The sequence below is a fragment of the Gopherus flavomarginatus genome, chromosome 3, assembly GCF_025201925.1.
Source record: "Gopherus flavomarginatus isolate rGopFla2 chromosome 3, rGopFla2.mat.asm, whole genome shotgun sequence".
In the NCBI taxonomy this organism is placed as follows: domain Eukaryota; kingdom Metazoa; phylum Chordata; order Testudines; family Testudinidae; genus Gopherus; species Gopherus flavomarginatus.
Window position 1 is genome coordinate 27,641,018 of NC_066619.1, and position 24,133 is coordinate 27,665,150.

Below are 24,133 nucleotides of genomic sequence, written 5' to 3' on the forward strand. Positions count from 1 at the left end.
GGGACTAGCTTTCCTTAGCTCTGCAGCATCACCAACTGGACTTTTAATGTCCCGGTCAGCCGTGCTTACCAGAGCCGCCAGCGTCCATTTTCAGCCAGGTGTTCCAGTCAAAAACAGGATGTCTGGTCACCCTACAGCAACGTGCTCACAGACTGGCTTCCTGGTGCCTCCTCCAAACTCTTCCCTCCTCCATCCAAGTTTCATGCAGGTTGCTACATTTTTTCTTTTAATAGTTCTTATTTTTGTTTCTTTTGTGCAAGCATTTGCTCACCTTCTGGGGCCAGAGGTTACTCATACATAGCCCACCCTCAAAACCTGGCCTAGCCTTTTGCAGTCTTAGTTCTCATATTCCATCAAGTATGCCGGTTTCTGAACCAGTCTCCCACTACTTGTTTGTGTTGCTGATTTTAGTGCAGGACACTGTTCTGACCTTCATTCTGTTGGGTAGCATCCTGCTGGTCTTCTGTTTTACTCAGATACCTTGTTTTCTTCTGACTCTCCTACATCAGGCCAACTCATGGCTGAGGCTCTTTCTAAGTTCTCGTCCTGTCATTGGCCTGTCTGTCCAGATGTGCCAGCTCTCCACCACTGTTCTACAATTGTGTTTGGTTTTATCTTCACCACTGTCCTGAGTCTGTAGCTATTTCATGTGACCTGTGTTCCATTGCAGCTTGGACAGTTGCATTTTGCCACTGCTATTTATTGACTAGACCAAGACCTGCTCACCTGTGCATATTGGCATCAGGTTCTTGGCTCCTTGCAGGCTGCCTGATTAGCTGAGCATTCTGTTAACCACTTCTTTGTCCTGTCCATTATCTCTCCGCTGAGCTGCAGCAGACTACTGCTCATGGAATTGTCATAGTCTGGTATCATGATCCTAGAGTATCTCTCAACATCTCCTTCTGCTACAATAAGAACGTCATTAGCGACAATCTTGATGATTGGGAGGTTCCTCTCGTGCCTGGTTCAGTTTACACTGGAACACCTCTGGAGCTGGACCAATGCCCATAAGCAATCGCACCCAGTAGTACTTGCCAAAAAGTGCAGCAAAAATTGTCAGGTGGCTGAATGGCTCATCTAGCTCAATATTCCAAAACTCATTCTTGGTATCACAAACAGTGAACACTTCTTCCCTGGATAACTTGGGTAATGTGTCCTCAGTTATTGGTAATGAGTAGTGACACATCCTCATTTTAGCTGAAAGTTTTCTCACCCTTACTAGACTGCTGATCCACTCTGCTAATTTCAGTGGGGTAATGATGCATCTTCTTTGCAGGCTTTGCCAATTCCCTCTTTTGTGGTTCCACCACAGATAATGGAACTCTGGGCTGCATGAAGAGGTATGAGGGAGGGTGTCTATTTCTAACTTCATTTTGCCCTGTATATGTCTGTCTCCTTGAAATATGACCTTGTATTCTGTTAGAAGTTTGGATAGGGCCCACAGTGAATGTTCTCCCTCCTTTCTCAAGATGAGGATGTTCTGGTGTTGTACTGCAATCACATCCATGGCTTGCACTTCTCTGCTGCCCATAGTGGTGGTACTCCTCTGTATCAACTATTACAAATTCCAAGCAATAACACTTCTAATTTTTGAGTTTCTTATTGACAGCCTACATTTGCACACTGGTTTTATTGTGTATCGCCAGCACTTGGTAACTTTTCTCCAGTCTAATGTTGCTACTTACCATTGCAGCTGGCTGCACAATCCAGCTGGAATTGAATTGGTCTTTGATCTAATAGCATAGCTGCAAGTATGATAAAACTTCTTTTGCAGACTGTCTATGCTCAGCGTCTTCGGATCTACTAAAGTCACACTGCAGATAACACTGCAGATATCCTCCTCTTCATTGGAAGTCTCTGTGTCTTCAGTCATAGCATTTACTGCTGCTTTTTTTTTCTTCCTAGGTAGCTGCAGCATTGTGGCATAAATGAGTTCTCTTTCTCACACTGCTTGCACCATTGCCTTTAGGCTGCACATTTTTCTTTGTCATTTATGTACATAAATTGGGCCGTGATGTCCGTATTCTCAGTCGGTTAGTCTTAGCTTGAGCCTGTGTATTAGTTCTGTATTGTTTTGAACCTGCACTGTTCAGCTGACCTTGCAATTTGGAGGCATTTCTCTAGGGTTAAATCTGTTTCAACCATTGCTACTGTGAGCTGAATAACATGTTGCACAAACAACCCTGTCTTTAATTAGGGAAACTTTAATATCTCTAAAGTTACGTGTGGATGCTCTGTAATGTATATATTCCCTGTTCTGCTTCTTGGTGTTGGGTAAAAAACCCAGTATCTCTGTACAGTCTCATTTCGTCTGGGTTAACAATACTCATCAGACATTTTTATCAACTATTCCAGTATTTCAGGCATTATTCCTGGCCACAGCATCTCACTCATTCACTTATCCTTTTCCCTCAATAAGATAATAAAAATCCTTATCTTAATTTTCTCATCTTTATCCACTGTGGTCAACTATGTATACAGAATCAGATCTTGCATCCACTATTTACATGATTGTGCCAAGCTTTATGTGTGGAAATCCAGCATTCCTGGTGGTTTGAGCTCCTTCATGCTGCTGTTTGCTCTATTTCTAGGTGCTGTTTTGTTTGCTGTACATTCCCTAGACTGATTGCTGTCACCATGTTTCACATACCTTGTGCTGGGTAATAACATTAGAGGACTCCATGTTCCTAAAACTAAACTGGTTCTTTATTAAGATAACTGTTTACAGATGTGCTATAATTGCAGCTAGCATTCCAGCCATGTGCACAGACTGACTTCCTGGTGCCTCTTCCCTGCTGCATCCTATGCTCCTCTCTCCAAGTTCTGTGCAGGTTGCTACACTCTCCCATACAGCTAGTAGTAGAGGGAATTTTGAATGGTATTCTTCATTTAAAATAATGGAGGATTCCATTTCTTTTCGTGGGGGTTGGACAAGACTTGGTCCAGTAGGCTCAGTCAGACACTTACACTGATTGTTCACCTACAGGCCAGGACTTCTGGCTACAATATCCAGCAGCTCTATAACAACAAATTTCTACTAATTGTACCTTCATATTACCGTAATAAAAGATGGGAAGAAATTGCATTGTTTTTCAAAAATAATGTAATGATCTTGACAATTACCTCCATCTGTAATAAAATAATAGTATAGCTAACAGAAAACTAAACATCTTGATCATAAAATTGGTAGTAATAAGGACCACAGATTTATTTTAAAAAATGCTATTAGTAAATCACTTAGGTGCAGTGAATCAGGAAATTTTAGTTGAATAATTAAGTGAATATGAGTCTGGATTGAAAACTGGCCGGAGGACATTAAGAAATGCGTAATGATAAATAGTGAGTGGGAGGTGACTAGTGGGAAGCCGGAATAGGAGTTATGTCCGGTCTTATATAACATCATCTTAAACTCCCCCCTTCCAGATCATTAAACATCATGTTAATGAAATTAACAGATGATACTAAATAGAGGACTGCTGCAAACACCATTGAAATGAGAGACAGGAAATAACAAAGGGAGTGAGCCTTGACAAATGCAAGATAATACAGCTGGAGGAGAATGATTCAAAACGCAGACTTTTTTTTCTTCATGGGAGGAGGACGTTTGGACTGTAATAGTATCTGAGTAGACTAGAGCAATGTTTTTCAAACTTTGGGTTGCGACCCAGTACTGGGTTGCGGCATGTAAGGCACTGGTCGCTGTGGTCAGCACTGCCACCTGAGACTTCAAAAGTCCCGTCAGCGGTGCTGCCCAGCTAAAGCAGGCTAGTGCCGACCTGTTCTGACACTGTGCTGCACTCCAGAAGCGGCCAGCAGCAGATCCGGTTTCTAGGCAGGGGGGCCATGGAGCGCTGCGTGCTGCCCCTGCCCTGAGCACCAGCTCCACACTCCCAATGGACAGTTCCCAGCCAATGGGATGGGGGGGTGCATGCCTGCTTTCGCGCCTCTGCCTAGGAGCCAGACCTGCTGCTGGCTGCTTCAGGCACAGCACCGTCCGTGGGGCCAGGACAGGCTGGAAGCCTGCCTCTGCACTCCGGCTGTGCCTCTGATGGGGAGCCACCAGGGATAAATCCATGCCCCAACCCCGTGCCCCAATCTCCTGCCTCAGCCCTGAGCCCCCACCAAATCCAGAACCCCTTCCTGCACCCCAACCCCTCATCCCGCCCTCCAAAGCCTGCACCCCCAGCCCAGAGTCTGACCCCTTCCTGCACCCCAACCGCCTACCCCAGCCCAGAGCCTCCTCCCACACTCTGAACCCCTCATTCCTGGCCCCACACCCCAGCCATCTGCCCCAGCCATGAGCCCCTCCCACACCTCAAACCCCTCATCCACAGCTCCATTGGGTCACTGGCATCAACAGTTTTCTTCAACTGGATCCCCAGAAAGAAAGTTTGAAAACCACTGGACTAGAGCTTGTCGATGGCAACTTGAGATAAGAGTTTGCATTCTGATATGGCAGCAGCAAAAGCAAATGCAATTTTGGGCTGCCTTTGGAAAAGCATTGCTCCTAACTAGATGGGTTAAGTGAGACCTACTCTGGAATGTTGTATATTTTACACCTCAGCCCCAGAAAAGTGACAAAAGTAATTATTGTGGTTCTAATCTGAGAAGTGATGGTAAAAATGTCCCTGAGGGATCTATTTTTATTAGGGCTGTTTATTAATAGCAATTAGCTCATGATCAACTCAGAAAAATTAATTGTGATTAAAAAAGTTAATCATGATTAATCGCAGTTTTATCACACTGTTAAACAATAGAATACCAATTGTAATTTATTTAATATTTTGGACGTTTTTCTACATTTTCAAATATATGGATTTCAATTACAACACAGAATACAAAGTGTACAGTATTCACGTTATTTTTATTACAAATATTTGCACTGTAAAAATGAGAAAAGAAATAGTATTTGTCAATTCAACTCATACAAGTACCATAGTGCAATCTCTTTATTGTGAAAGTGCAACTTACAAATGTAGATTTTTTTTTTTGTTACATAACTGCACTCAAAAACAAAACAATGTAATACTTTGGAGCCTACAAGTCGACTCAGTCCTACTTCTTCAGCCAATCTCTAAGAGAAACAAGTTTGTTTACATTTACGGAAGACAATGCTGCCCGCTTCTTATTTACAATGTCACTTGAAAGTGAGAACAGACATTCGCATGGCACTTTTGTAGCCGGCATTTCAAAGTTTTTACGTGCCAGATATGCTAAACATTCGTATGCCCCTTCATGCTTTGGCCACCATTCCAGAGGACTTGCTCCCATGTTGATGCTCCTTAAAAAAAAATGTGTTAATTAAATTTGTGACCGAACTCCTTGTGGAGAGAATTGTATGTCTCCTGCTCTGTATTTTACCCATATTCTGCCATATATTTCATGTTTTGGAAGTCTTGGATGATGACCCAGCACATATTCATTTTAAGAACACTTTCACTGCAGATTTGACAAAACGCAAAGAAGGTTCCAATGTGAGATGCTAAAGATAGCGACAGCACTGGACCCAAGATTTAAGAATCTGAAGTGCCTTCCAAAATCTGATTCGGATGGGGTTTGGAGCACGCTTTCAGAAGTCTTAAAAGAGCAACACTCCAATGTAGAAACTACAGAACCCGAACCACCAAAAAAGAAAATTAACCTTCTGTTGGTGGCATCTGACTAAGATGATGAAAATGAACATGCGTTAGTCTGCACTGCTTTGGGTCATTATTGAGTAGAACCCATCATTAGCATGGACGCATGTCCTCCAGAATGGTGGTTGAAGCATAAAGGGACATATGAATCTTTAGCGTGTCTGGCACATAAATATCTTGCAACGCCAGCTACAACAGTGCCATGCAAATGTCTATTTTCACTTTCAGTTGACATTGTAAACAAGAAGCGGGCAGCATTATCTCCTGCAAATGTAAACAAACTTGTTTGTCTGAGCGTTTGGCTGAAGAAGTAGTAGGACTGAGTGGACTTGTAGGCTCCAAAGTATTACATTGTTTTATTTTTGAATGCAGTTATTTTTTTATAATTCTACATTTGTAAATTCAACTTTCATGATAAAGAGATGGCACTGCAGTACTTGTATAAAGTGAATTGAAAAATACTATTTATTTTATTTTAACAGTGCAAATATTTATAATAAAAAATAAATGTAAAGTAAGCACTATACATTTTATATTGTGTTGTAATTGAAATCAATATGTTTGAAAATGTGGTAAACATCCACAAATATTTATATAAAAGTATACTATTATTGTTTAACAGCGCAATTAATCATGATTAATTTTTTTAATGATGTGATTTATTGTGATTACTTTTTTTAATCACTTGACAGCCCTAATATTTATTAGCACCTAGTGTTGATATCAAATGTACTCCATTTGTCAGTGAAAAGTGTTCCTTTCTATTCGCCATCTGCAAATTTAGCTGGACTCTGAAAGTCAAGCTGGGTTGTTTCCTTTTCTGCATCATTACCAGTTATTTAAAAAAGTTTTTGCCATATTCTACTGTTACACCTATCTCAAAGTCTACCCTTTATTAAACCTTGTTCAGCCTATTCTGTTCAAAGGGTTGATTTAACAGACGTTAGTTTAGAATATCCACTTGAATTCTTCAAATTGCGAGCTTTCTTTCCCAAACTTCTCCCCACACCTAATATCCAACTTATGTATACTTGAATTGCTCAAAATGCTGGACGGCTAGAAATGACTTTTTCTTCTCTAAAATCAACCTTGAACTATTTGTTTTTGCAATATGTAAACAATTACATGTACTTTCAAACAAATATATGGTAATATAAAAAGGTAGATCTGATATTCGGCTTGCTAGCTGTCCTCACTTAGCAAAACAAGACCAGGCCTCACTTAAATTGTGAACTCTATGATCTGAAATGCATTTATTTTTATACAACATTTTAGTACATAATATCACAAACCACATTTCAGATAATTTTTTAATGGTAAAGACGTGATGTGAAATAAAGGACATTCTCCTGCATATCAGTGACAAAAAGCATGTCACACACAACAACCCACAACCACACTTTTCCTTCAGATCAATTTTTACATGTTAAATTTATCATGATCTAATTACTCTTGTGAGACTAATGTGAGACAAATGTTTGCATATACTGCAGTGTTTTTATAATAAAAGTGAATTTTGTCGGTTTATTCAAATGCTCACAATTGCGCAAAAGTACGCTTTTTTTTGTTCATTTAGGGTAGTCTTCACTACTGGCATATCGGCTGGTAGCAATCGATTTCTCGGGGATCGATATATCGCGTCTCATCTAGACACGATATATCAATCCCCGAACGTGCTCCTGTCGACTCCGGAACTCCACCAACACGAACGGAGTGGACAAGGGGAGCCACGGACTTCGATCCCGCGCCATGAGGACAAGAGGTAACTCGATCTAAGATACTTCAACTTCAGCTATGTTATTCACGTAGCTGAAGTTGCATATCTTAGATTGATCCCCTCCCCTAGTGTAGACCAGCCCTTAGCTTGCAAGGTCTTTAGGGCAGGAATCATTTCCTCAATATGTGTTTGTACAGAGCTTAGCACAATTGGGGCCTCCAGATACGTCAGCAATATATATATATATGTGTGTGTGTGCGTATAAATTAGACAATTTTTTTTCAAAGAGAAGGGGGACTGTTTAGTGTCTCTCATACTAGAACTGATTACCTCTAAGCTGGGTGTTTGATACCGGGTGACTTTTACACAAGATTAGATTGAGCGGTTAAGAGACAAAGAAAGAATATGCACCATTTTTATGCTTATCTCATTACAAGGACTAACATTTCATGTTTATATCTTTTAGTGTAAACAATAGTTAAAAGCTAGTAAAATTAATAAAAGAGCCCCACAAATGGACATTTTATAGTCTTCTTAAAAAAGATAAAGCTTATGATTGGCAAAATCTCAAACTGCATTTGAGAGAGAACGTGGCAGCCTGTTTGACAATTTTACTTATTAAAATATCTTTCATCCAAGATCTTTCTTGCATTATGTGAGGATTTTCTCTGCACTACATTTAGGCATTTGTTATAGCTCTTGTAACATTAGATCTGGTCATTAAACTTTCTCTGTTGTCATAAAGGTGTGGCGCACAGGCATATTGGTAAAATACTTATTTTTATTTCCTGATCCCTGTTTGATGACATGGCTCAAGGTTATACCCATCACATGTCAGAGCTCAGTATCCATCAACTCCAAAGGCTACTGTAATGTATGTTACAACTTTCACTAACGGAGAAATTCAGCACAGTTATGGCTCTTAAACTGTGGCTTTAGAGTTGACAACCTAATGTCGGCCACCTGCACTGAGCAGAAAAGAGAAGAGACACTTTTACACCATTTAAATCCATCTCTTTATCTACCTCTCTAATGCTGTACTTATGCAAATAAGAAAAAGCCCCTAACAACTGATTGGCATCTCATTCTGTGGGCCAGATCCTGTGAAATGCTAAGCTCAGTGTTTTGCAGAACTGGACTGTGTAAGACAATGGAGACACAATACTTAGTCTAATCATAGACTATTAGGGTTGGAAGGGACCTCAGGAGGTCATCTAGTCCAACCCCCTGCTCCAAGCAGGACCCATCCCCAGATTTTTACCCCAGTTCCCTTAATGGCCCCCTCAGGGATTGAACTCACAACCCTGGGTTTAGTAGGCCAATGCTCAAACCCCTGAGCTATCCCTCCCAAAGCTCATTAGAATATCAAGGTTGGAAGGGACCTCAGGAGGTCATCTAGTCCAACCCCCTGCTCAAAGCAAGACCAATCCCCAGACAGATTTTTGCCCCAGATCCCTAAGTGGCCCCCTCAAAGATTGAACTTACAACCCTTGGTTTAGCAGGCCAATGCTCAAACCACTGAGCTATCCCTCCCCCCCTAGTCAGCTGTACAAGTTTCCACTTCTTATAAGCTTCCTTTTTGTGTTTAAACTCATCAAAGATTTCACTGTTAAGCCAAGCTGATCACCTGCCATATTTGCTATTCTTTCTGCATATCGGGATGGTTTGTTCCTGCACCCTCAATAAGGCTTCTTTAAGCATTCCTGGACTCCTTTCCCCCTCATATTAGCCTCCCACGGGATCCTGCCCATCAGTTCCCTGAGGAAGTCAAAGTTTGCTTTTCTGAAGTCCAGGGTCTGTATTCTGCTGCTCTCTTTTCTTCTTTTTGTCAGGATCCTGAACTTGACCATCTCATGGTCACTGTTGCCCAGGTTGCCACCCACTTCTACTTCCCTTACCAATTCTTCCCTGTTTGTGAGCAGCAGGTCAAGAGGAGCATGGCCCCTAGTTGGTTCCTCCAGCACTTGCACCAGGAAGTTGTCCTCAACACTCTCCAAAAACTTCCTGTATTGCTCTCCCAGCAGATGTCAGGGTGATTGAAGTCCCCCATGGGAACCAGGGCCTGTTATCTGGAAACTTCTGTTAGTTGTCTGGAGAAAGCCTCGTCTACCTCCTCCTTCTGGTCTGTGGTCTATAGCAAATGCCCATCACAACATCACCCTTGTTGATCTTGCCTCTAAACTTAACCCCAAGACTCTCAACAGGCTTTTCTCCAGTTTCATACTGGAGCTCTGAGCAATCATACTGCTCTCTTACATACAGTGCAACTCCTCCACCTTTTCTCCCCTGCCTGTCCTTCCTGAACAGTTTATACCCATCCACAACAGTGCTCCAGTCAAGTGAGTTACTCCACCAAGTCTCTGTTATTCCAATCACATAACAGTTCCTTGACTGTGCCAGGATTTCCAGTTCTTCCTGCTTGTCTCCCAGGCTTCTTGCGTTCATGTACAGGCACCTAAGATAACTAGCCACTTACCCTACTTTCTCAGTATGAATCAGGAGGCCTCCCTTGTTGCACCCTCCTCCTTGTGGTCCCCTTGGTATCCCACTTACCTCTGGGCTTAGGTCACCATCCCAGGCTAACCTAATTTAAAGCCCTCCTCACTAGGTTAACAAACCTGCCTGCGAAGATGCTCTTCCCTCTCATTAGGTAATCTCTTCCTGGCAATCCTTCTTCCAGGAACAACATCTCATGGCTGAAGAATCCAAAGCCCTCTCTTCAACACCACCTGCATAATCACGCATTTAACTCCACAATTCAATGTTCCCTACCTTGGCCTTTTCCTTCAACAGGGAGGATGGACGAGAACACAACTTGCACCTCAAACTCCTTCTTCCCAGGGCCACATGGTCTGCAGTGACCCACTCTGATCATTCTTGGCAGTATCAATGGTGCTCACGTTGAGAAATAGGAAAGGCTAGTGATCCAAGGGCTTGATCAGTCTCGGCGGACACTCCGTCACATCCTGAATTCTAGCTCCAGGCAAGCAGCACACTTCTCAAGTCTCCCGGTCTGGACGGCAGACGGATGACTCTGTCCCCGTTAGGAGGGAGTCTCTGACCACCACCACCCATCTCCTCCTCTTGGGAGTGGTGTTCGTGGAACCCCCATCTCTAGGACATGCATCCCATGCCTTCTGGTTGATGGGGTCTCCTGATCCCTTCCCTCAAATAACTCTTCCAAACCATTCTCCTCTGTAGTACCTGTTCTCAATTTGGTCACTACAAAAGGGGACATTCCTCCATTACAGTCATCGATTCCCTTCATCCTGGACTATTTCCTGCATCTGAAACAGCAAGGCCTGGCAGTGTCATCCATAAAGGTGCACCTGGCCACCAACTTGGCTTTTCATCCTGGTTCTGATAGCCAGTCAGTATTCACTAACCCAATGGTTGGCCACTTCCTCCAGGGACTAGATGAGGGGTGGGCAAACTTTTTGATCTGAGGGCCACATCAGGGAATAGAAATTGTATGGCTGGCCATGAATGCTCACAAAATTGAGACTGGGGTGCAGGAGGGGATGAGGGCTCTGGTTGGGGGTGCAGGCTCTGGGGTGGGGCCAGAAATGAGGAATTCAGGGTGTGGGAAGGGGCTCCGGGCTGGAGTAGGGACATGGGGTGCAGGGGGGGAGGGCGGAGGGCTGGGGCTGTGGGCTCTGGGGTAGGGCTGGGGTTGAGGAGTTTGGGGTGTAGGAGGGTGCTCTGGGCTGAGATCAAAGGGTTTGGAAGGCAGGAGGGAGATCAGGGATGGGGCAGGAGGTTGAGGCGTGGGGGAGGCTTGAGTGCAGGCTCCGGGCTGTGCTTACCTCAAGCGACTCCTGGAAGCAGCGGCATGTCCCTTCTCCATCTCTTATGTGGCAGCGCGGGCAGGCGACTCTGCACGCTGCCCCATCTGCAGGCACTACCCCTGCAGTTCCCATTGGCTGCAGTTTCCGGCCAATGGGAGCTGCGGGGGCAGGGCTTGGGGCAGGGACAGCCTGCAGAGCAAAGCCCCCAGTTGCCCCATGCATAAGAGCTGGAGAAGGGACATGCCACTGCTTCCAGAAGCCGCTTGATGTAAGGCCATGCCGCTTCTTCTGGGAGCTATGTGGAGCAGCACCCGACCCTGCTCCCCTGGCTGGAGCGGCATAGTGGGGCAAGCCTCAAACCCCGCTCCCAGTGGGAGCTTGAGGGCCGGATTAAAACAGCTGGCAGGCTGAATCTGGCCCGCAGGCTGTAGTTTGCCCACTCTTGGACTAGACAGACTGTACTCTCAAGTAAGATCGTCAGTCCTCCCATGGAATATCAACCTGGTGCTCTCAAGGCTGATGGGCCCTCCTTTTGAGCCCCTAGCAATATGGTTTCCTTTCCTGGAAAGTGGCGATCCTGGTGGCTATAACCTCATCCAGGAGGGTGTCTGAGCTTAAGGCCTTGATGTCCGAGCCCCCTTATACTGTTTTTATAAGGACAAGGTACAGTTGCAGCCACAGCCAGCTTTCCTTCCAAAGGTAATTTTGTAATTCCATGTAAATCAGGGCATATTCTTCCAGTGCTCTTCCCTAAGCTGCATGCTAGTAACCGGGAACGGATGATCCACTCCCCGGATGTCAGACGAGTGTTAGCTTTTAACATTGAGCGGACAAAGCCGTTTCAAAAATCAACACAGCTCTTCATTGCAATTGTTGAGTGGATGAGGGGGCTTCTGGTGTTGTCCCAAAGGATCTCTCCAAGGATGACAGCCTTTATCAGGATGTGCTACAACCTAGCAAAGATGCCTGCCCCAGCACTAACAGCTCACTCCATGAGAGCTCAGTCTTCCTCAGCAGTGTTCCTGGCACAAGTCTCCATTCAAAACATCTGCAGGGCAACAACGTGGTTGTTGATCCACACCTTTATATCGCATTGCCATTACACAGCAGGCCAGAGACAATGCCATTTGGCAGAGCGACACTGCAGTCTGCGACTCTGTGAATTCCAGCCTCTTCTTCTAGGGATTGGTTGGGAGTCACCTATTTCGAACTGACATGAGCAAGCACTCGAAGAAGAAAAAACAGTTACCTACCTCTTGTAACTGTTGTTCTTTGAGATGTGTTGCTCAGGTCCATTCCAGGACCCATCTGCCTACCCCTCTGTCGGAATACTCCGGCAAGAAGGAACTGAAGAGGTGGTTGGTCTGCAGGGATCTATATACACCGCCATAAAGGCATGACTCCAGGGAGCTCCACAGCCAACCCAACAGGTACCGCTAGGGGTAAAACCTTCCAACAACTGTGCACGCAATGTGCACGCGCCTATTTGGAATGGACATGAGCAACACATCTTGAAGAACAGTTACAAGAGGTAGATAACTGGGCTTTTTGCAGTGCAGGTGGACAATGTGAAGAAGTCTGATATAGCTGGTAAGTTGTATTTTAATTTAATATTATGCTTAGGGAATCTTCTGAGTTAATATATGTAGAAATGATAGGTTAGAAGACAGTTTAAAGCATAAAAAATGAACAAGACTTTGTGTGTGTGAGAGAGAGAGAGAGAATAACTCCCATTTTATGTTCCATTTATAATTTCTTCATTGACTGTAGATTGCTAAACAAGAGAACATATAATTTGTGCATATTTTGAAGAGTTCCTTTCCTGTGCTATTAATGCCTTAGATTAGATTATTAAAAGTTTAAAAAATTTTAAAATCTAAGGCCCTGATCCTGCAGCAAGCTCCACGTGGGTACAAAGACTGATGAATTTTCAGAATCAAAGTTTGTGATGTTTATGATTATTTAGTATTCTATGTTTAACTTTTCTCTTCAATGGTGAGGATGAGGGGAATCTCACAACATTTCAGTCAGTCTTTGAGTTTGGATTTGTATGTATCAGAATACTGCTTTGCTGGAGGTACCGGATATCAGCCTAGTGTTAATATGTGAGTACTTGAGTTGGTTACATTTTCATTTTTAATTGGTGAATTTTATGTGTTATAAAGGTAGACTAGAGAATCTTTACTGTTAAATGATATAATACCATCTTAAGTGTTTAGGAGAATGGTCATCATTAGGAACATATGAAAACGGGAATGAAGATATTGAACTAGGGTACAGTGATGGATGCCATAAAAAATACTATAGATATATAGCTGCACTCTTTATAGTAGATGTTCAGGTCCCAGCATTTAAACAGATTTATTAGAGCCACCCCCACTACCCCAACCTTCCAGCAGCAAACTGAAAAATAATGAGACAAATTAATATCTGCAGGCAGGATTTTTTTTTTAAGTATAGAGTGAAATAGTTTCAAATCCTCAAATCCTACTATGGAGTTACGTTGATTTACACCAGCTGAGCATGTGACCTTGGATTTTTAGTTTGTTTATTTTTCAAGGAATTGTTGTGAGTGTTACACAGACACTAGTTTTGTTTTAACTAGAAACTGATGGAAATCTGGGCCAGTGTTCTGTCTGCAGATTTGCACTGCTATAAACTGGAAGAGCTGAGTGTGAGCCAACAGAATGTGAGCATATCTCTGAGGTGAGATAGTTGATTACACAAGGGAGTGGAACTGATTGCCAGTTCTCTCATCTGGAGAATAGCTCTGGGTGGCAGCAAGTAAGTTAGGCAGAAAGAAAGAAAGAAAATCAAATGTATTATATATAGGGAGAGGGTTGATAGAACTATGTAGTTTATAATAAAATGTAGTTACAATGTTGTTTGTTCTTAAATGTAATTAAACCTTTTTCAAAGATTTTTTTTTTTTAATTCCTGGCACAGACAGTGTATGGATTTTAGTTTTTCTTTCTTGTAACTGTGCAGAAGTCCACCAGCTCTTGTTCAATATGTCTTTGCGGACTCAGGCAGTTTAGCTTAACATTCATATTTGGATGAAAAGTACTATACAAATGCAAAGTTTTATTTATAACTAAAATGTACAGTTTTCAAAATGTACTGAAATAAAAAAAAAATCAAACAATAGGATTCACATGAATGATGTAAAATAAGATCATTTTAAGAATTTTGTGCATGTGATACACTATGTGAAGTGTGTTTATGTGTGTGCGTTATATATAGTAATACAAATGCACAGTGCATCTGCAGTATTTTATGTAACACTGTATAAAAATCACACACAAGATGCTCAAAACTAAGGGTCTAATTTTCAAAGGGGCAACTTGGCCTTCTTTTAAAATGTATAAATGCCCATTTAAGCACTTTTCAAGTATTAATACCTGAAAACACAGATGATAGAATTTACACATGCAAATTACTCATATAAATTGTGTATCCTTTTCATGTTGGTGTTGTTTATTATTTGTATTGCAATCACGTCTACAGCCTTCAACTCCATTGTGCCAGACACAGGACAAACACACAACAAAAAGAAGTCCTTGTTGCAAAGAGCTTCTGATTGAAAAGTACACCTGCAGGTATTTATGCATGTACACAAGAAGGCTACTGTTAGCAAGCCAGGTTCTTTTTATCTGTGTATGTTATAGATAGATTTATTTGACTCTTAATGTACTTTTTGCCTTGTTCTTGTTGACAGACATAATAAGGTCATGTAGTGTGTGTGAATAGCATGAGTGACACACAATTGTGATAATACAGGATTTCCAAAATGACTAATTATATGTGAAAATGATCAGAAGCAGAGGGGAAGAGATAGTGTGTGTGTATTGCATGTACTGTAGTAAAGATGTATGACATGGTTTAGTTCAAAAGAAAATAATAACCTGAACTTTACATAAGTTATTTGAAACTAGGAAAATAAAGTAAAATAGAAAACAATTACTGACAGTTGGCAGAGCTTGTAATACGGAGTATTGTTGTATAATGTTCACTCAGCGCCTATAATTAGGTGATTATGTAAGGAGACCACAGTGTACATTTGAATAGCTACTGTATTGGGTTAATGATGTCACTCATCTTTACTGAGCCCTAAATTATTGTGGCTTAGCCAGAGGGACAGTGTGAATTTTAATAGGTATGAAATCATAGCCAAATTAAACTTTAGTGAAGTAAACAGAAGACAGAGCTATTGCAAGGGTGAGCAATGACACTATCCCTTTGAACCAAAGGTCTCCCAACTTAACTGATCCCATGTGGAATTGCTGGTAATTGTTATTCTATAGTTATGTAATGTTCCAGAAAACAGAGATTATATTTTTGAAATCACTGATAGTAGGAATTCAGTAGTTAATTTTGTCAGTATTATAATTCAGTGGGAACGATCAGATTTTGTTAGCTTTTGCATTTTGCATATTTGTATGTAAATAAAAACATTCAGATGCTATAGTTAAGGGTATTTATGAGCTTCCTTTCAATATACATGTAAACAAATGTGATAAAAGGTTTAGAAAACCTGACCTTTGAGGAAAGGTTAAGAAAATAGAGCCTGTTTAATTGTGAGAAAAGAAGACTGAGGTGCAGCTGATAACAGTCTTCAGATATGCTAAGGGCTGTTATAGAGAGGATGATGATCAGTTGTTCTCCCCATCCACTCCATTTGGCTCCATCTACTGCAGGGAAGATTTAGGCTAGCTATTAGGAAAAATATTAGGAAAAACTATAAGAGTAGTTAAGCTCTGGAATAGGGTTCTAAGGGTTGTTGTGTAATCCGTATCAATGGAGATTTTTAAAAACAGGTTAGCTAAACACCTGTCAGGGATGGTGTAGGTACAATTGGTCCTGCCTCAGCATAGAGGGCTGGACTAGATGACCTCTCAAGGTCCCTTCCAGCCTCACCATTTCTATGTTTCTATACATATGTCAAAGATAAAATGGGAGTTCATGTATATATACACATGCGCAAAATAATCCTTGATTTTCACACCATATACAAACCCAAACAACAAGACACACTGCATGTTCTTGGAAAGGTTGTATTTGTTCCAGGAGTTTCTAAATTATACTACATCACATATGCTATACATTAAGTTTCTCTGCCTATTTTCTTAAGTTTCTTGTATGGCAGTAAGTTTTGTTTCAGAACTAAATTTTGTGAATCTCAAAGCAGGGATCAGGCACTCAGGCAACCATATACGTTTGCTCAAAATCAACATGACTAAATCACTTCAAGTTGTTCAACTGTTTTTGCATTCATAATTCTTATTCCTTGATTTGAAATGTCATTGTTTAGATGAGCTTTCAGGACTCACATAGAGTTCACCACAGGGATACTGCTTTGGTCCAAACTTATTTCATGGGTTCACTCCTCAAATAGAATATCAAAGTATGTGTACACTGCAATTAAACACCTGCATTTGGCCTGGATCAGCAGACTGTGGGGCCATAAAATTGCAGTGTAGCTATTTGGGCTCGGGCTGGAGCCCAAACTCCGAGACCTTGTGATGGGGAGAGTTCCAGAGTCCAGGCTCCAGCCCCCGCTGAAACACCTGCACTCCTATTTTTGAGCCCCATGAGTCTGAATCATCTGACATGGGCCAGCCTTGGGTGTTTTATTGCAGTATAGACATACTATAGTCTCTGCCTAGATTCCAGTGGGATGATGTCAGTAGGATGATACAAAATCTTTGGAGCAAAAGCATAAAATAGCTTATTTATTTTCTAGCAAGCATCTAAACATGAGGTAACTGGAGTGCCACCTGCACACAGCATCCTGAATCAACTAGGTATAAGCCAGGACTAAACTTGTTTGTATGCTCTTCTATTGAGGCCATGTCTATGTGGGGACATTCAGAAAAGTTAAGGCAAATCAGCTAAAGTTGTGAAGTTAAATCTTAATTTAAGAATTTAGTTACAGAGAACTAAAGTCACTTTACTCCTGAATGAGAGCATTCACACAAGGTTAAATGTGCATTAACTTAGAGTATGTCTATATTACAAGTGCTACAGTGGAGCAGCTGCAGCTATGCTGCTGTAGCACTCTAGTGCAGACACTTACTGCAGCGCAGAAAGGGTATTTGTGTCACAGTAGTAAATCCATACCCTCCAGTGGCAGTAGCTAGGTCAACAAAAGAATTCTTCCATTGACCTAGTTGCAACTACAATGGGAGTTAGATTGAATTATGTCACACGGGGTGTGAAATTTTTCACGGCCCTAAGCAATGTAACTTGGTTGACCTCAATTTTAGGTGTAAACTGGCCTTATGCATATGACTTCACACCTTTTATTCATTCACCTTACCTTTCATGAGTGTCCCCATGCAGACAAGCCCTGAAAAACAGAAGTAGTAGTTCTGAAATGGTCAGCCAGCTTCTGACTGAGAGCATTCAGGTTTATAACTAAGAGATGTTTGAAGAGCATAGTTGATGCAGAATTCCAGTGCGTATGCAGCATCCCAAGCATACATATTCATCCCTGAGAAGCTCTATTATCTCAGAGCACCATGTAAATGCTATCTTTGGCTATCTGCCATTTCTTTAGCATGCTCAGACATGTCTTTGAAATGGCAGTTCCTGTGTGTTTTTTGTCAAAAGCTCCGCTGTGATGCACATTTGTTTCTATCCAGAAGGCTGTTAGCCCTAGGAAAGATTGTGTGGTGTTGCTCTGCATCCACTTGTTTCCAGTGAATGAGTAGCATTTTTAATTTTTATCAGAATCATAATGTGTACAGTTGCATAGGTATGTGAGACAGTTTGCAGAAAGGGAGTTGGCAATGAGGCCCCTGGAATTTGATGAACTAGCCAAGGTGCACAACTTCATAATTAAAATTGCTTCCTCATCTCACCCAAGTACACACTGCTGGGCTCGACATCATCTATTGTACTCTGCAATACTAAAGGCAATGTCTTTTAATGTGGCTTGTGATACCCTGACACTCCAATATTCACCTCTGTCATGTAATTAGGATATGTCTTATACAAAGAATGCCTTGTGAGGTGTCATTCTAAAAGTCTTGTTCTGCTAGACAGTAATATCTCATTGGATTGTATGTGCTATCATTGTATGTGAAGTTATGAAGTTTGGCTATGCATGTGTTACTCAAACATGTTGTGAGGTTGAAAACACCTACAGGCAGCCTTTCAGGTATGACAGTGAAAAGGCCAAACAATGTTAATGGCTTATTGAGGAAATGCAAACAAACACAAGGATTATCCCAGGAACTGTGTACAATAGAAACCTCTCAGAGATAGCACTAAACAATGGGAACTATTTGACCCAGGTCACAGCAAAAGAGCTTTCCAGCAAGTGGGGAGAAGATATAAAAGGAGGGAAATGACATCATGGGGGGACCTCACTCTCCCTACAACAGCACACCAGAAAAAACACCTGAGGAACAAAGACTGAACTGTGGGAAGTGATGGTCCCGGGCTAGAAGGATTTTTATCCTGTGTATGAAAACCTGGAAAAGCCTTAAGAATCTTCCAGCCTGTTTATCACTCGGAGTGAGAATTTGCTAATTTATATCCTATCTATCTAGTGTGTTAAGCTCAGTTTGCATTTTTGTTTATTTACTAAGGTAATCTGCTTTGATCTGTTTAGTATCACTGATAATCACTTAAAATCTATCTTTTGTAGTTAATAAAATTGTTTTGTTTTGTCTCTAAAACTAGTGTGGAACTCATACATGGGGCATGAAGCTGTTGCATATCTCTCTCCACATTGAGGGAGAGGGCGAATTTTATGAGTTTACGCTGTATGGTTCTCTGTGCAGCACAAGACGAGACAATTTTGAGTTTACACTCCAGAGGGAGTGTGCTCTTGTGCTGGACAGTTTCTTAGCCGAGCTCTCCCATGCAGAGCTGATCTCAACATCTATGTGAATATAGCTGCAGCTGGCTGTGTCTCTACTGTGTGTGTGCTGGAAGGGAGCTCAAGAGACTGTCACAGCAGCACAGAGTTAGGGAACCCAGGCGGGCTCAGTTGTTTCTCAGTTCCAAGAGGCACCCCAGAGGAACCCATCACATGGCTAAATATAAATGTATCCATCTAGGAACAAAGAATGTAAGCTATAATTACAGGATGGAGGACTTTATCCTGGGAAGCAGTGACTCAGAAAAAATGTGGGGATCATGGTAGATAATCAGCTGAACATGAGAACCCAGTGTGATGCTGTGGCCAAAAGGGCTAATGCAAACCTTGGATGTGTAAACAGGAATCTTGAGTAGGAACAAAAAGGTTGTTTTACTTCTGTATTTGGCACTGGTGCAACCACTGCTACTGTGTCCAGTTCTGGTGCCCACAATTCAAGAAGGATATTCATAAATTGGAGAGGGTTCAAAGAAGAGCCACGAGAATGATTATAGTGATAGACTCAAGGAGTTCGATTTATTTAGTTTAACAAAGAGAAAGTTAAGGGGTGGCTTGATTACCTTCTATAAGTACCTACATGGGGAACAAATATTTGATAATGGACTCTTCAGTCTAGCTGAGAAAGGTATTGTATGATCTGATAGCTGGAAGTTGAAGCTGCACAAATTCAGACTGGAAATAAGGCATAACTATTTAACAATGAGGGTAATTAACCATTGGAACAATATGCCAAGGGTCATGGTGGATTCTCCATCACTGGCAATTTTTAAAATAAGATTGGATGTTCTTCTAAAAGATACACTGCAGAACTTTTTAGGGGAAAGTTCTATGGCCTGTGTTACACAGGAGGTCAGGCTGGATGATCATAATGATACCTTCTGGTGCTGGAATCTCTGAATCTATGAAACAGTAGTTTTGTTTTTGGTTGGACTGCAATACTAACCACATACCGCTCCCTAATAATCCTGGTTAGAGTATATTAGTAAGTCTCTGAGTGCCTGATTCCTATGTGGTTTCTCATTCCATGGTATTCATTGTGAGCAGTCAAACTTTTGGTGGACTAGGATTACACATTAGGGTGACCAGTTAGCAACTGTAAAAATCGGGACGGGGTGGGGGGCAATAGGTGCCTATATAAGAAAAAGCCCCCAAAATCGTGACTGTCCCTATAAGATCAGGACATCTGGTCACCCTATTACACATTCCTTATGAAAATCTGTGTTAGGAATTTAGACCAGTTTGGAGTTCTAGAGAAATTGCCCTAAAAACTATAGAACTTAATAGAGTACTAAATCCCTACTTATACAGGTTCATTTTATAAGTCCATAGAAAAGTTATACTCTATTAAAGTCTGCAGGACTGTTCCATAGGGGTTTGCAAGGAAAGAAACCCCAATTTTATATTTCATTTTGTTTAATTATTTTTGTTCTAAGCAAAGTGAAAATGTATGCTTGGTTGGCTGTTTTTTCATACTAATTAGCCTATCACAGACTTATCAGAGTAGACATGGCCTAACAGAGAATCACGTAATTGTAAAATAGCCATCTTTATTTTCAAAGCACTAACTGAGCAATTCCAAATATCTTCACTATTAGAGGATTCCTGAAAAAATGAATCAGATTTTGTATTTGTTACATCCATCGTATGCTCCCTAGCTGCATTTTAGAGCTGGGAAATATGCCAGAGAGTGGACATCACTACCTAAAAAGACCTGCATTGTAAAGGCATCAGCATATGTCCTATAATACAGGACCAAAGGTTTTATATAGGTATACAGGCAGTGGGCTGTACAAATAATAAATAATGATGTACATTATTGTTGGCAACATAATACCCGGCATTTCCATGTTGTTTACGTTCTGCTAAATGCTAGGTATTAAACACCAATAGAATTTATTAATGATTTAATTGGAATAAAAAATAAATCATGAAATCAAGCACCCAATTTTAGTTATGCATGCTGCTTTAGAGACATATAATGAAATGTGTGGGTTTTTTTAGTTCAATGAGAAGATGAATCATAGTTTGAACTGAACAGCTGTTCAGTGAGGCAAACAAATATATCAATAATCTGTATTTTATAAGGATTTTCTGACACAGCGGAAAGAGCAGAATATCATCTAAATGTGAAGTAGAAAAAATGAATTCTAACCTCAGAAGCAAAATAAGGATGGGATTTTCAGAGGAGCCTAAGGGAGTTAGGCAACTAAATCACAGCAGGAGTTGGGCATCTAATTCCTATACACTCAGTTGAAAATCGCAGCTTGATAGCATAGTTTCAGAAAAGCAAGTTCTGGAATATATCAGCCAGCAGTTTTGCACTAGCAGTGTGGGTGGTCTCCATGAAAAGACCTGGGAGACCAAGGTAAGTGATGCAATGAAAAGGCAAATATCAAAACTCGTGCTGAAAAACAAGAGGCAAAGACCTGAAGAGTTGCAAAAGAACTTTCTGTTTTTAGAGCACCCATTTGCTGGTCCCTTTGCTGGAATGTTGGCATCCTTTTCCCATCATACAGGCACTTTAGTGGCCTGGTCCATTTGTGTGCTCAAGAAGCAGGACTTTACTCTGCCTGCTGATTGGAATGGTTGATTTAGACCCTAAATTGGTCAGGACCTCTAAGAAGGGAGTAGTAAGGGGCTGGCCACTTCGCAGTTGGCCACTCAAGGGCCGTTTTAGCCACTCTGACAGCCATATTTCTAGTGTTGGTCTTCGGTTGATATTGACTACATCTCCTGTTTCTTCTCACCACCTGATGGTCTGAGTCAGAGCTTTTGCTGACCTCTCGTTCTTAGTGAAGCATTTTCTAAAAATTGTTAAAAAACAAGACTGTTCTTATTTTTGTTCTTGGTTAGGATTTTATTGTTGTTGTTCTTCGGTAAATTCCTAGCAGTTTTTTTAATTAAGGACTTGGAATGCTTTTTCGGGAGTTATTCCCAAAAACAGTCCCTTCACTGCACCACCACCTCAGCTCCCAGGTCTACGTATTGGATTTTTCCGAAGACACCAGGTTTCAAAGTCTATGCTTCTTGTCCTCGCTCACTTTCCATTAGCGACAAGCACCAACACTGTACTGTTTGGCGGAAGCCCACATCACCTCCAGGTGCAGTATCTGCTCTCCTTCCTTTCCTGCACCCAGGAAGTCCAAGCTCTCTGCCTCAAAAAGCACCACATGGAGATCACTATGGGGTAGAAGTCAGATCCTGGCCAGAAAACCCCTCGCTTCTTACATCAGCCTGAGCGATTCAAGAGTGCCCCCCTATTGCAGAGCCTCCATCCGGATCCACTGATACTAATGCTACAGACCTCACATCTGGGACTAGCCATGAGCCACGGAAGCATGTGTGTAAGCCCGGCAGTAAGTCTTCCTCTAAATCCAAGAAGGACACTGCACCGTCCACGAATTCTGGCCACAGAGGAGCTACGCGCTTAAAGGTAAAAGAGTGATAAAAGGCCATCCCGCTCACTGGATCCACATATCTATCCTGCTTTGGCTCTGCTGGTGTCCCATGAATCGTTGGTCCTGACTAAGGCAACTCGTGGAAGGGACACAAAGGGGAGCATCAGCTAAAGGGGGGCATGTGACTCCACCCCCAATCCAGGGCCCCCCAATGGTCTCCCTGTCCCCTCCCCATCCCATGTTACCTGGGGGAGTCTGTCCTCCCACTGTGAAGTGGTGAAAGGAGCAGAATGTGGGTCCATCTGGTGGCCCCACGCCAGCAGCACCTCTGGTGCAGTTGTACCGCCCCCTTCACTGCCCCCAGCCCTTCCACACAGCTGCATCTCCTTTCTGGGGTCTGTGCAGCCCTTCCAGAGAACAGGGCTGGGGACTGGGCTGGGATCAGTACAGCCACACCAGAGGAGTTGCTGGCATGAGGCGCTGGCTGCTGAAAGCGATGGCCCCATGTTCTGGTCCTTTCACTGCTGCGGTTCCTGGGAGAGCCCTGCAGTTCAATTCAGTGCTGAACTGAACTGCTAGGCTCTCTCGGGAACTGCAGTGGTGAAAGGAGCAGAACATGCAGGGCTGGCTCCAGGGTTTCTGCCACCCTAAGCGACAAAAATTAAAAAAAAAAAAGCACCAATCGGCGTCTCTTCAGTGACAGCTCAATCACGCCACTCCATTCTTCAGTGGAAGTTCGGCGGTGGGTCCTTCACTCCCTCTCTTCCTCTTCGGCAGCATTTCGGTGGCAGCTTAGAGAGGAAGAGAGGGACTGAGGAACCCGCCACCAAATTCCTGCCAAAGACCCAGATGGGCTGCCCCAATAGCAGACGGAGTGCTGCCCCTTTCTGTTGGCCATCCCAAGCACCAGCTTCCTGAACTGGTGCCTGGAGCCGGCCCCATGCTGGCAGCTCCTCCGATGTGGCTATACCGCCCCCAGCCTAGTCCTCTGGCAGGGCTGTACAGACCCCAGACAGGAGACGTAGCTGCATGGAAGGGCTGGGGGCAGTACAGCCACACTGGAGGAGCTGCAGCCCCATATTCTGCTCCTTTTGCCACTGTGGTTCCTTGCTGAATGTGCCACCCCACAGGCATCTGGGGAGGGACATGTGACCATTCTTGCTTCTCCCAGGTGTCGCCTTTTGGCCCCATCAACAGACTGGATTCCATTGACTCCAGGGAGACTCAGAAGCACTCCTGGCCTTCACGAACTGTTAGGCCTAGAAGGTGCAAGGTATCCATGTATTCCAGTGTATTCACCTCTCCAGAGGACTCCATCTCCTGCACTACATCTACCTCGTGCTGTCTGTACCTTTCTAACACATCCCTTTCCAATGGCTCTATTGGCACTACCATTAATGCAAGAGTCCAACTCGTCTGAATTTGAGGGTCCAGATATTCGGCACAGTACACCGCTTGTTCCAGAAACAGGACTACCAGAGGGTTCCGACGGCTATGTGGCAATTTCCTCTATTGCCTAACTCAAGAAGCTGGTATCCAGCTGCTTGGGCACAACAACCACAGGATCAACTGGGTTGGCCGTATTGGAATTCTTGATCACAATATTTGCCTTCAGAACAGTCTTGTTCAGCTCAGGAGAACGCCCATTTCACTACCCCATCTTTCATCCAGTAGATGTTTGGAAATGGAATTAGACAATGCACTGA